We start from the raw sequence: 15746 nt of genomic DNA, 5'->3' as shown, positions 1-15746 counted from the left end.
ATAAGGCTGAGTTCCCATAAACTCAGTGAACTCTAGTCAACAACCCCAAAACATGCGGAAATATCTAGGAACTGAAAGTCAATCATACCAAAACTCTAAACAAGTCATCAAGTCTAGGAAAGGAAATGGAATCCCAAATAAAGTCATTTAAAAGTAAATCAGAGTTAAACGTCTAATACCCGGAAGAAGGACTAGAAATAAGAGAGTCCACGATAGCCTGAAAGAAATTGCTCACCATTGAACTCAAAAAAGTGTTACTCCTCTAAGCGAGGTTTATCCGCAGCAGGCTAAATATGTCATGTAGTCAATAATGACAAAGCAAGTATAGTATCAGTACACAAAATTAACAGTGTACTAGTAGGATCACCCGGCTATCTAGTAAGCGGATTATGTACAAGTAAACTCAACATAGTAAGCTCATATATACAAAATAAGTTTAATCATTTTCATATCAATCGGTACTCATCAACGCCACGGTTCAACAATCTCAAAATTATGCAACTTCACATAAGGGTCCTCTCATGAGACTTGCAAACACTTAATTTATGTCAGAACGTGACACCTGATACAAGGTTTGTGTCAGAATGTGACACCCGATCCAAATGTGTATCGGAATATGACACCCGATCCAATTATATTATTTCAATCACAAATTACCAACAATAGTCCACATTATAACACCAAGAACAGGTTCATCACAAAACAGGCCAGTAAGTGATCATTTCAGATATTCGATAGCATGCTTCCATATTCATATACACACATGCATACAATGAAGCAATTTAAAAAGTACATAAAACACGTACAGAAAACAAAACCATCACTTACCTCGAATTTGAGCTTCAACCACTCTAACATTCAAGAGCTTTCCCTTTCTGAGTTTGTTCCGCTTGTTCTTGGTCTAAAAATAGTAAATATTTACAAAGGATCAATATAATGGTCTATCTTAGTTGAATTATAGTATAATTCCCCTCTTAGACCAACCCATGATCCTAAACCTCACCTAGGGCTAATTTCCACCATTACCCACAGGCCAAAATCCTCCCACAATAACCACTCATCCTAGTTTATGCATTTTAGGAATCAAATAATGAGTTTAGGGAGTAGAAATCTTACATTAAACGTGAAAATTCGTGGAAAGATGATAAAAATTGCCCTGGGTCACCTCCTATTATCTTAAGAACAGTTTTAGCAGAATAATATTGTTTTTGGGGTTTTTCCCGTCTTTAACTTCACGACTGTCCCGCTATGGCAGAAGAAATCCCACTCTAGCGGGTTACACAAAAACAGAGAGCTTGCAACTTGAGCTCCAAACCCCTATTTCATATTACGCCCCTATCCCATGGCATCTTAAATCGCAACCTTCATGCCGAATCTAATTCCAGGAGTTTTACTCACCCAAATAAAATTTCATGAAGCCGTAACAACTTCGTATCATCTTGAATATCAGCTAATCTAATAAAATCAAAGATTAAATTCCCCCACCTATCTAAAGGTCACTTTAGACCTCACCTAACTCAGAATTTGTCCAGGTCTGGCCTAGGCTAAATTTTTCAGAAGTTACTACCCAAAGTTTTCTGACCCAAATTCCTTTCTTATTGGCCTATCCATAACGACGGGGACAGGTCATTACAATATATACAATTTTACCCATCATGCATCTTTGAGTAACCAATTAGGGAAAAAAAGGCTAAGGTAGAGATAGAGTAGTCCCTATTTCGACGAATAGCTGAGGATACTTATCTCGCATGTCCTTCTCCATCTCCCAAGTAACTTTCTCTACCGAACGATGTTTCCATTACACCCTTACCATGTTGATCTCTACCTTGAGCACGGTCATCCTTATGGGGCACCTCCTTACCTGGGTGTGCTGCTCCTCGACCTGCACTAGCATTACCACAAATAATAATCGATAAACTTTACAACTAAATTTATAGTAAAAAAAAATAAACCTCAATGAATAACAAAAATATAAATTGATAGGCCAGCGACAATAATTACTTTCGAATATACACAAATATATATCATATTAGAGATCACAATTATTCTCTTATACGTATACCTACTTAGCTTAAATAATTCTTCCAACTTATTTTTTTATTAGCTCCAAAAAATTCTTTGAATATCATAATTACCCAAATAATACTATACTATCATATTACAACAAGGATTTTAAGTAGTTCTAAATACAACAAAATACTCCTTATGAGATGACCCATAAATAACATTTACAATACAGATTCTTAGAAAAACAAATTAAATAGTCGCTAGAGGACATCAGATATCTCAAGTGGATGTAGGGTGCTTCATTATCCCTATATACAATACAACACTAAGTAATAGACAAACATCAAATACATTATATGAAATTTATATAACTCTTACAAAATAAATTTTTATTATCTCCATTCCAGTAAGGACTCAGAACTAAAAATATATCATAAACTTGTTTCATATAGCAATACAAGATAATTAATATTTAAAAATTTAGAAATTAACTCATCACGTACTTTTGTCTACAAAATTATGAGCTATAAGTACTTGTCGACTTGAATCATCACGAATAATATGACATGATAGTTTATTTACTTATTTATTTATTTCTATATTTTCAAAAGGAATTCTAAAAATAATTGAGAATATCAATCATAATTAATAAATCAAATATAGAAAGGTGAAAAAAATCTCTTAAGACCTATGAAAAATAATGTGAATAAAATAATTATGACAAGTATTCATTTAAGCTTTCATGAAGAATATTTATACAACAAAATTCATGTCTCCTAAGGCATATATGCCAACCCTTCATATAACATGTAGCATATTACCATATTCTTTATAAATAAGTAGCATACATTTACCGATTCACATAACATATAACTGTGGATAAAGGATCGGTGGTACAAATAATGTATAAATCATTAACCACCAAAGGGCACTCAACATATAAACTAGCGAACCTCTGAAAATAATATCACGTATATCTTTACATCAGGAAACATGTATCATACATAAAACCTTACAAGCAAATATACTAACATGTTCATATATAGATTTTTGTCGACTTATTCTTATAGGCATCCCATAGCATAACAAGCTACAAAATATTCAATGGAATCATCTTAGTCATGATTTATAATTTATAACATATTTAGCATGTAGGTCGATATAATAAAATATAAACTTCTGTATAGGATTTCCGACATGTAAGAAATTAATCTGAGGTAGTACATTTCCGAGAATAAATTAGTTATAAGAAAATATCATAAAGACAAATGATCTCCAACTAGAGAAGGAAAATAACATATAGCTAAAACTTAGGAAATAAGCAAGAAGTAATAGTTAACATATAAGGCACGTAAAACACATAATCATATAAACAAGTACTCTATAACAGATGCACATATAAATCTACATTAACTTAATTTTACCTTTCAGTCTAATATAAGATTTTCTTTAACTAGTAAAATTTTGAGGACATTTAAGCAAAGTGTGAATTAGAAAAAGCTTCCTATGACTTAGCTCTATCACACGATCTAAGTAATGAAAGAATAGTAACTATTATTAAATGCTTCATAGCCTCCTGATTATAAGTGTGGTGCACAACACACCCATAAATAAAATTCTATCAGACATGACTTGTGTACTCCTTGGAACACGACCTGCTCTGATATCAAGTTTATCACGCCCCAAACTATGAGAGGCGTAATTGGCACCCGGTACCTTATTTGACCGATCTAGCCGCTAAAACCTAATATAATAGAAAGGAAACAATGAGGGATGACAAGACCATCATAATCAACTACTAAAATAAGATAACTGGACCAGTGAGGTCACATCAATAACGACAATATAATGAAAGGGCCAACAAGGCTGAAAAAGAAAGCTGAAAAGACCCAACAGACTATGTCCACAAGGTTTTATGAATACTATATTTCAACTGGTTGGGAGAAGTTCCCAACAATACCAACAACTACATAAAAAATTCAACTATGCCAAATCTACATACAACCAACAGCTCCAAGAAGAATGGAGCTTACCAATCCTAAGCTGAGACCACCCCCTTACTGCAAAGGTTGATCAGGACTTCTGTATGAACCTGCAGCAAGAATGTAGCGTCCTCAGGCAATGGAGCGTCAGTATGAATGAAAATATACTGGTCTAAAAGGCAGAAAATAGAATCATAAATAGTTGCAGTAAAAAGGATAATAGAGATACCACCTGAAACTGAAACTCTGACAGCATCCCTGGCCGACATCTAACATTATAATAAATACATATGCATAGTATGCTCGTGTAATCATATGTCATAATTACACACACACACAAACACACACACACACATATATATATATATATATATATATATAAATTCAACTGCATGATATACCCAACCAAATGCTAGTAATGGCGGTCCTTCCGGTATCTAATCGGCATCATATTGCCAATCTGTGGCCATGTGTACAATATACATACTCTTCTGGGAAAATAGGCCCCTTACCTCTGATCATAGTTGGAGTCCATGCATAATATGCAATATATGATATGAACTTTGAATGCACATATTAGGCCATAACAAAAACTTAGCCAATCTTGGCTCATTATTACTCTTCTTCTCATAATTTCATAACCATTTTCGTATAATATGAAAATGCCTCATATAATCTCATAGGCATTTAGGATAAATCTGAATAAATAACTCGTACTCGATACTCTTCGTTAGACTTTAACTTAGAAAATTATTATTTTGAAACTCAAAAGGAGACTGACATGCTTGACTTGATTTACTATAAATTACTCCAAGTCGGTAATAGTATGGGTCGGTTTAGAAACAAGGTTGTTTGACAGGTATATAATCTAAGTAATAGAGTACATGAGTTAGTATTCAATATTTTTTAAACAATACTTCTGTAACAACTTCTAATTGAAAAGAGTGGTTGTCACGACCCAATTTTTTAGATCATGATGGCACCTACTATTAATCTACCAGTAGGTAAGCCTAACTCGACAGTCCAAAAATATAGACAAAGGACCATCACAAGCGGAAGGAAACAAGCGAATAATAATAATAATAATAATAATAACAACAACAACAACAACAACAATGGAGATAATAATAATAATAATAATAATAATAATAATAACAACAACAACAATGGAGATAATAATAATAATAATAATAATAATAATAATAATAATAATAATAATAATAATAATAATAATAATAATAATAATAATAATCATAATAACAACCACCACCACCACAACAACAACAACAACAATAATAATAATAACAATAATAATATCTTATGCCATTAAAATATTCTCTCTTTATCTTATAATTTTTAATTTTGTTATTGTTTTCTTCTAAGATATGTTGTATAAATCTTTCTAGTTTTGTTTGTCTTATCGACATAGATGGGTTTATAACTCGAGTTTTATCAAAACATAATCGAGATGTTGAATCTTGTTGATTATACAAGGGTTTAGGTTGTAAATCTAAGTATAATGTCGTATCTTCTATTTCTTATATCTTGGCTATGCTAGGCATTTGTATTTGACTGACTTCTTTAAATAAATAGGAATAATCAATTGTATCTTTTATGGCAAGACAATCTGAATGATGAGTATTTGAAATTGCATATGAAATAACATAAGTTATCGTATATGGTCTATTGTTTCTATGAAATAATTCTTTTCTTTTAAAATCTTGTATTAAGCTTAGAGTTTTATCAAAATCTCTATCCAAAATATGGTATGAAATTCTTGGATATATATTGAACTTAATATTTCCATATTGTAGATTTCCTTGTAAGATTCCTAAACAGGTCTCTTCCCTGTTTATTATTCTGTTATCTATAATAGCTAAATCTATTGGGGTATCTAACCCTTCTCTAAATGTAGATTTTATTATTATATGGATATCTCCTATATGTATCCATTCACGGGCATTTCGAATTTCTATATTTATTTTTTGTAATTTATCTTGAATATCTTTTTTAGATAATAACAGTATCATTATTTTATTAGAAGTAATCGAAACTTCTAAAGCTCTTTCTTGGATATTTAATCTGTAAAATAAATGATGTTTTCTTTTTCTTAATCTTAATCTTTCAAATGTATTTACTTTAAATCTCGAGTAATTAGTTAAAGAAAACTTTTTATTTTGTATTTGTTTTAATTTTCTTTTATCAATAAATATATCTTGTTTATATTCTCCAACTTGTTCTATCATTTTTTCTATTGTATCCTGGACAGTTTCTATTTCATTATTCATTTTAACTATCTTCTTCTGAAGAGGAATAATAATCAGTATTTGTTAATATAAAGATTGTGTCGTCAGACTCAACTTCTTCAAAATTATTCAATTGCATAAATTCTTCTGAATTTATCATTTTTTCAATATCTTCATCAATTTCTATTTTCTTGGTATTATTGGCAAACTTCTTTGGGCATCTATTGACATAGTGTCCTATCTCTTTACAGTAGTAACATCTGCATTTTTTTATATTTTTTCTTTTGTTATTTCTTTTGAAAAATGGTTTTCTATATCTAGTATATCCTTTCTTTTTGTAATATCTAGCTTTTCTCTTTTTGAAATATTTCTTTTTAAAGAGATTCTTCTTTTTATATTTTCTTTTAATCTTTTTGTAATAGTAGGGAATTTCACATCTAATCATTATAGACATTTTTGAATTATCACAACATAGACTTATTTTCTTTCTTAATCCTTTTGTTGCTTTAGCTAATATGGCCTCTGTATACCATGTACTAAGCTTATCTTTTAAATAAGTTATTCTGTTTTATAAAGTATCAGTTGTACCAGGATTATAAGTATCTATTACCTTTTTACCCCAAGGGTCTGGTATCTTAGTGAAAAACAGAGGCAAATATATTTCTGTATTTTTTATCTATTTCACACATATCACATAATTATAATCGTAACAAAGAAATTTCATATTTTTTAATCGTTGCAAGGTCTTTTAAAATATTACCTTCTCCGGTAAATTCTAATCTTATAGCTTTTGTAGCCCATGTAATTAAATTAATAATATTATCATCGGTACCAAAAATATCATTTTTAGTGGCATCATTTAAGTTTTCCCAAAATCTTAGCACAATATTTAATAGACTTTGTTCTATAAAATATTTAGTTGTGTCATAATCCATTTTGTTTACTTTTACTGCTATCCTTAAAGACGTTTTCCATTTGTCTATAGCTTCTTTGGTATTATTGATACAATCTAAATCTAGATATATTCCAAACGGATTAATCGCTTCACTTTTCATTGATCCTATGGGTGTAAGACTATCTTTTGATCTTAAAGCAGAGTTTATACCTTCATAAGCCCTGATGGATTTCTTAAAATTTGTTCGGCTAGTTTCAACCTAAGTAGGAAGCTCAATAATATTAGGATTAAAATCTACTTCTTCTGGTCTGATAATATCCATTTTTAAGTTTATCATATCACTTTCATTTTTAACTTGGTATCTTTTATATTTATTATAAGATTATCTATTTTAGAATTTTCTGAGTTAGAGCTTACCATTTTAAATTATTTCCTCCGTATCCTTCAGTGAAAAAATTAACCTAACGTCTTCGTTTTCCATTTTCGGTAGGATTTAAACAATAATCACCCATGATTATTCGGTTTACAACATTTTTGGTTCGATATAGCATTTACCTTTTGCCAAAACAAAATAGTCTCCGCACATTACATTATTATAACAAACAGAGAGACCTTTAGGCACTCCAAACTCTATGTTCGAGTGAAAGGGTTGGACTTCATGATCCTCTTTTGACCAAGATTTCTGAAGGAAATTATTAAGTCTAGTTTCCAAGGTTTCAATCTGTTCGTCATTTATCAATAGAAAATTGTTTACACCATGTTAAGGACAGGAAACTGCAAATATTAGATATCCAGATCTGTTCGTCGAGTCAGGTACCCTTTTCAACCCTCGCTCTTCTTTGACCTTTCGGGGATGACAGTGGGTAAATTGGTATCTGTTGTAATGATCTATTAGATTATTTTGAGAATTGGACCTTTTTATTTTATAAAAGACTCATCCCATAAATATTTAATGGGTATTTTGGACTATTCGACAACTATAATTATTTAGTTGAGGATAAATATAAATAACTAATTTAGTTAGTGGGCTAAGTTGATAATTTAACTAATACTCTATATCAATTATTAAAATAAAATGATAGGGTTTATGAATTTTAATACATAAAGAAAAAGAAAAGGAGGCAATTAGATTCTTTGTGGCAGACAAAATTGTTGCAGGTACCACGAGAACAAATCTCAAGTACATGAAATTGAGTAGCGCCATTGTTTTATACTATTTGTACCGTTATTATGCTATGAGATTCGTGGGAAAAATAATGGAGGAATACGAAATTGAAACTGTAATTCGTTAGTAAATTAGAAACTTGGGGACAATTGTGCCATACATTTGAGGATTAGTACTAATGTACTAACGACAGCCATTATGATGGCATGATGATTAGATCATGATGGGAATGGTTTCACAATTGATACTTGTTGGTTGCAGGTTCCCTTTTAGGATATTACAGTAGGTTTGGCTCATTTATTTTACTTTATTTTATTTGGTTATCATATTATAATTCAAGTTTTGACATATTGAGATATGTAATTAAATATTAGGTGTATTAGATTATATGAATACCATTAAATTTATGATATTGGAGGAATTGAGGTGTAATCCTAAACTTGAGTTTTGGGGAATTAATTATAGAGTTGAGTCTAGGTTAAACATATATAATATGGGCGTCTATAGACTCATTTTCTTATGAATTATGTATACTTGATAGATTGGAAATGTTCTAAGGCAAGAAAGGAAAATCACTGGTGAATTAGGTTGCTTGACTTGGTTCTTCAGTGGAGGTAGGTTATGGTTTTATTCTATGTCATAGATAGACTCTTAATAAGGATTGATAGTCATTGGGTAATGTGTGAAGTTTGCTATGTATTTAATTGTTGTAGTTTGGATGGTTGGTATGTATTGTGATTGGTCTGAAATCCCAAGTCCGTGAAATCCATAATCTTGAACTTGCCTTATCAAAAATGGTACCTTGAATAAAGAAGGATTGATGAAATATTATTAATAAAGTGGAATGTAATAATAAAGAATAATAAATTAATGATATTTGGATCGGGTGTCATATTCCGGCATGGTATATTTGGATCGGGTGTCACGTATCGACATGGTAATATTAAAGAAAACAAATGAAAATGACTTAATGTTACCCAATATCCAATAACTCATTTCTCGAAAGAGCGTGATGTGGAGACCTGAGTCCTCATGTGTGATCTTGATATTGTTGACTGGTTATGAAATTGTTCATTGTGTTGTCACTTGATCTTGATCTTATTGGTTGCCACCTGTTAATTGTTATGGTTGATTTTATGCTACTACTTTATGCTTATTAATTTTTATTTTGAGTCGTCCGATGATACCTACTCAATACATGTTGTCCTGTAATGACCCCTACTTCTATCTTTCTTTATTTTATTTGTGGAGTGTAGCGAGTCTTCCATCATCTTTGACTCGACCTCAGCTATAGTCAATCTCCATTTAATCAGATTACAGGGTGAGCTATCCTTCTAGCTGGCGATAGAATATCTTATCATGGCATGGTGTCCTTAGTTTTCAGACATGTTATATTAATTATTTATTTGGTGTTTGATAAATCCAGACTTAGTTTTAGAATTTAGATATCCTTTATGTGATGACTTTCATATTTGTGGAAAAAGGTAGTATTTGAGCTTCTGCATTATTTTCATATTTATTAGTTGGGGTTTATATCATTGGTTATCCCACCTAGGAGGTTAAGTGTGGGTGGCACTCATGACCCATTTTGCTTCGTGAAAAACTTGGTGTAAGAGCTTTAGGTTCAGTGATCTCATCACACAAGAACAGGTCTAGTAGAGTCCTGTAGAACGGTACGGGGACGCTTTTACTTTTCTTCAAGAGGCTATTGGACTTTAGGAAAACTCCATCCCTTCTTTCTTTTGTGCTATTACTTGAATCCAATTGGTATCTAGGTGATACAAATTAGTATCTGACCTTCTTCACTTTACTTTCCTAGACGGTTAGAACTAGAGCAACAAGAGCACATGAGCCAGTTGTTGGGGCTATAGGCAGAAGAGGAGTAGCAATGAGAGGTCGTGCTAGAGGTTGCGGGAGAAAGCCCACTAGAGGTAGGGTCCAAGCAGCTGGGCCAGCCAGGGAAAGAGTAATGACCCCTCCACCGGCTAATGAGGTAGCTAGAGATAATGTTGAGGTAGAGAACGACCAAGTTCTTGAGAGAGAAGCACCACGCTAGCCTACTTCAGAGATAATCCACCAAGTTGTCACCTATCTCAGTGGGTTATCCGATCAGGGACAAGCTCCTCCAGCACCTTATATCTAGGAGTACAACATACAACTGTTGTAGCTCCCCGCATGACTGCACCCTCGGGAACAAGCATGTTTCCTTAATTGACTACAGGTCTAGTAATGATGAGTGACCCGCATGATCTCTTTGTTAAGTTCTTGAAGTTGAAACCCCTGGTCTTCAGGGGTACTGAATATGAGGATGCTTATGATTTCCTTATTGATTGTCATGAGCTGCTTCATAAGATGGATATAGTAGAGCGATTTGGTGTTGAGTTTTTGTCATACCAATTTCAAAGAGATACCAAAATATGGTGGCGGTCTCATGTTGAGTGCCGACCAGTAAAGGCACCACATATGACTTGGGTAACTTTTTCTGAATATTTCATGGAGAGCAGTGGAGGAGGAGAGATGAGTTTCTAAATATAGAGCATGGGAGGATATTGGTTGTTGCTTATTAGGCCAAGTTTTGTGCCTTAGCCAGATATGCTACTCAGCTTTGCTTCAGTCCAGAAGAGCAGATTTGCCGCTTTATGAAGGGATTGGGGTCAGATTTATGGATTCTAGCTTTACAGGTTACTGCTTTAGCAAAGTCTTTTTAGGAAGTAACAAAAATAATTTCTAATGGAGCACAAAACGTAATCCTAAATTACAAAGATAGTTAACAAATAAACATACCTTCAAGTGCAAATACGTATATAATACAATCTATCAGTCGTATATTATATGAGCGATTTAAAATAAATACTCCAATCTTATGAGTTTTGATAAGCACATACTATTTAAATGCATGAACTATGGAATTTGTATGATATAAATAAATGCTTTGTAGGTGTGGAACATGCGAGCAATTTGCCTTTGACAGCTGGCCATGGTAAAATGTAGTCATGTATTTTGTGAAGTAATGTTTAGGCAAATAATCCGTTGGTCATATGTCGAGTGTGATATTACCCTTTAAAGTGCATAGAATATTACACATAAACACGTACATTAGAAAGCGTGTAATATTTTAGCCAAGACTCACCTAGCATGATACTTAGCATGAGAGAAATAGATTTTTAAGACATAAGCCTATGAGATGTAATTAAATATTTTATGAGCAGCTAAGTCTTGAACCATATAATATATGTCTAACATTTATTTTTTAAAACAAGTAATATAAAAGCAAATAACTCATGAATCGCATAATCATGTAAGTATTTGTCTTATGAAACATTTCACATAATTAACTAGTTTATTTAACATGTTGATAGATCTTACCAAACAAGTAAGTAAGCCTATGGGTTTATCCTTCCACCCCCAGAAAAAATCAGCGGTGACTCTCTCAATCTGTTTGAGAGTAGTACGGGGGGGAGTAATGGCCGAAAGAAGGTGAATTGGGAGCGACTGAAGTACGTATTTCACGAGTGTAGCTCTACCGCCGTAGCTGAGGATTTTGGAGTGCCACCCTCTAATTCTGTTGACAACCTTAGAGACCATGTCCGTGTAGTACATGACTCTCTGCCTGCCAATGTACAAAGGGCATCCTAAGTAGGTGATGGGACTATGCTTCTGAGTGAAACCCGTAACCTGTTTCACCGTTTTCACATTGTCTTGGAGTGCATTGGGATGCATCATGAAGTGGCTCTTATTCTTGTTTATAAGCTGCCCTGATGTCTTTTCATACAGAGTCAAGGTCTTCATAATAATCTGGAGAATTTCCTTCCTTCCGGAGGAAAAGATGATAACATCATCCGCAAAACTCAAATGATTAATCTGTGGGCCTCTTTTCTCCATATGAAAACCATGGTAGAAGTGGTAATTATGAAGACTATTCAACATTCTGGACAGCACCTCCGCTCCCAAAATGAATAAAGCGGGAGAAAGAGGATCACCTTGTTTGAGCCCTCTGGTGGAGTGGAAAAAACTATGTCTAGCCCCATTAACGATAACGGAGTACCAATTGTTAGACATGATTCGCCAAATCATATCAATAAAGGTCTCACCGAAGCCCATCCTTCTCAGTACTAGACAAGTATAGGACCAGGAGACTCTATCATATGCTTTGGCCATGTCTAACTTGATAACCACGTTTTCGCCAATAACAGGCTTTCGGATATCGTGGATAATCTCCTGTGCTAGCATGATATTTACTCCCTTTTTTGATCATAGATATTTCTTTCATAAATATTTATTTGGAGTCAAAGCTTTCAAGTCAAACTTTATTAAAAACATAGTAAAACTAGGTAGGTTCAAATCACTTCAACTTGTAAATATGTATGTAAATAAATATACATAAATACTTTGAAATCCATTAATTAAAAAATATGCTTTAAACAACCCACCATGAATTTCAAGAACCTTTAAATAGATAAATAAAAGAATTACTTGTAAATCATCAATTCATACATATGAAATTATGTTGCATCAAAATAGAACAATAATCATTAGTTTAACCATGATTCATACTATTAAGTAAAATTAAGAATTAACATAAGAAAATATTACTTAAAATCAAGATATTTAATTGAAAGAGTTTTTGGACTACATGGGTGGAAGAACCCATGGATAAACACCCACATAACTTAGAGTAAAGCTTAAAGAAAATAAACATAATTTATCATATAATCAAAATAATTTAGAAATGAGAGTGGAAGGAATACTCTCATTGAAACCTTACATACCTAGAAACCGAAGCTTTAGTTGGTACCGGAAGACTTAATGAACACTCTTGAGTCCTAGCTTCTCTCCTTGCCGGAATGTTTTGTGTACTACCGGGAATATATGAATCACCGGAATAGTATTTCTTCACTACTAAGAACTAAAACTATATTTGAGAATGTGTAAAGAAGTGTATAGAGAGAAGATTTGCTTGACAAAGCTTGATGAATAAAATGAAAAAATAAGGTGGGTATTTATAGGTGGGAAAGAGGGACCTAACAATAAATAAAATAATTATAAAGAAAAATCTAAAACTTTAGTGGAATATATTGATGTCATGGATATTAAATGGAGGACAGTTTATGTCATGAGTGATGTCAAATGTATCTAGATCTTTCTATGGTAGGTGAAATGAGTTATCTTTGACAGAATACTCTTTTTGGAAGCTGCGTTTGAATAAGATAAATTCCTTATTATGATTTGGTGTCTTAATAAGAATTGTAGATATGGAAGTCTAGTTTCATATAGTTCATGAATCAACCAATTTAGATAAACCTACAGTGAGATATGATTTTTCTTTTATAAACACTCATTTCCGTCACAGCATCCTACCTTACAAAAATTAATTTATTTGACCTACTTAACCTCCGAATCTTAAAATATGGTCTTCATAAAAGTTGTAGTTAATGATCTTGTGGTTACTCAGAAATTTGAATCACTCAATTTAGATATTCCTATGAAAAGGTATGCCCAAAATACAGAGGCTATATCATGTTTAGGCGAAAATTGAAACATCGTATACAACGTTTTTAGGGGATGTTACATTATCTTCCCCTTGGGAACATTCGTCCTCGAATGAGAAAAGACTTAGATTGTGTAGAGTAGAGTGTTAACAAACAACCTATCATTAATGCAACAGTGTAATTTAAAATATCATGTAAAATATATTTCATAATTTTGCAAGCATATGACAAGAAAAGTTGAGATGTAAAGATTTCAAGTAATTGAGCAAGGGCAACTTAATACCTTAGGTTAGGGTAGAGGGTAAAAGATGAGGGTATCTCTTAATCATATCTGCTTTCGCTTCCCATGTTGCACTTTCTATTTGTTGATTCCTCCAAAAAACTTTAACAGATGCAACTTCTTTGTTCCTCAATCTCTTAACTTGCCGATCCAAAATTTCCACAGGAACTTCTTCATAGGTCAAGTTTTCTTCAATATTCACTACTCCCATAGGTACAATGGAACTAGGATCACCCACACGTTTTTTCAACATAGATACGTGAAACACCGGATGAACCATGGCCATTTCCAATGGTAATTCCAACTCATATGCAACCTTACCAACACGTCTCACGATTCTATAAGGCCCTAGATACCTAGGGCTCAATTTCCCTTTCTTACCAAATCGAACCACACCTTTCATGGGTGAAACCTTCAGATACACCCAATCATCCACATTAAACTCAAGATCCCTTCTTTTAGTGTCAGAATAGGACTTTTGACGACTTTGAGCCGTCTTCAACCTTTCTCTAATGATCTTCACCTTCTCTAAAGCATCAAGTACCAAATCGGGGCCCAACAAGCTCATCTCACCTACTTCGAACCAACCAACCGGTGATCTACATCGTCTCCCATACAAAGCTTCAAACGGCGCCATCTCAATACTTGAGTGGTAACTATTATTATAGGCAAACTCGATGAGAGGTAGATGATCATCCCAATTCCCTTTAAACTCCAACACACAAGCCCTTAACATATCCTCTAGTGTTTGAATCGTCCTTTCGGCTTGCCCATCCGTTTGAGGATGGAATGCTGTGCTCAGCATTACCTTAGTACCGAGGCCTTTTTGAAATGATCTCCAGAAGTGAGAAGTGAATTGGGTACCACGATCCGAAATAATGGATAATGGCACACCATGCAACCTCACCAACTCCCGAATATACAACTTGGCATAGTCTTCGGCACTATAGGAAGTTTTAACCGGTAGGAAGTGAGCTGACTTAGTCATTCTATCAATAAATACCCAAATCGAGTCATGACGTTTCCGGGTATGAGGCAAACCCACTACAAAATCCATATTCACATCTTCCCACTTCCAAGTTGGGATTTCAATGTCTTGGGCTAGGCCACCCGGACTTTGATGTTCGGCCTTCACTTGTTGGCAATTCGTACATTCGGACACAAACCTTGTTATATCCTTCTTCATGTCACCCCACCAATACAACTCTTTTAAGTCTCGGTACATTTTTGTTGAACCGGGATGAATGGAGTATATAGAATTATGAGCCTCCATCATGATCAAACTCCTTAGGCCATCAACATTTGGAACACATATTCGACCTTGATAGTATAGTACCCCATCTCCCCCTTGGGAAAAGACCTCTATCTTCTTTTCCTTTACCAACTTCTTTAACTCGATAAACTTTGGGTCAAGATCTTGCTTGGATTTAACATCCACCACCAAAGAAGATTCAGACCTATTTTGAATAACCATACCCCCATCATTAGTACTACCCAACTTCACCCCTAATCTAGCCAATCTGTGAACATCTTTCACCAACTCCCTCTTCCTTTCATCCACATGGGACACACTCCCCATAGACACTCTACTAAGTGCATCAGCAACCACATTGGCTTTACCCGGATGATAGTGCACACTCATGTCATAGTCCTTAAGGAGTTCTAGCCACCTTCTTTGCTTT

Source organism: Solanum dulcamara, chromosome 8 (assembly GCF_947179165.1).
Source record: "Solanum dulcamara chromosome 8, daSolDulc1.2, whole genome shotgun sequence".
Classification (NCBI taxonomy): Eukaryota; Viridiplantae; Streptophyta; class Magnoliopsida; order Solanales; family Solanaceae; genus Solanum; species Solanum dulcamara.
The sequence above is the reverse complement of the archived record's forward strand: the minus strand, read 5'-3'. Positions refer to the sequence as shown.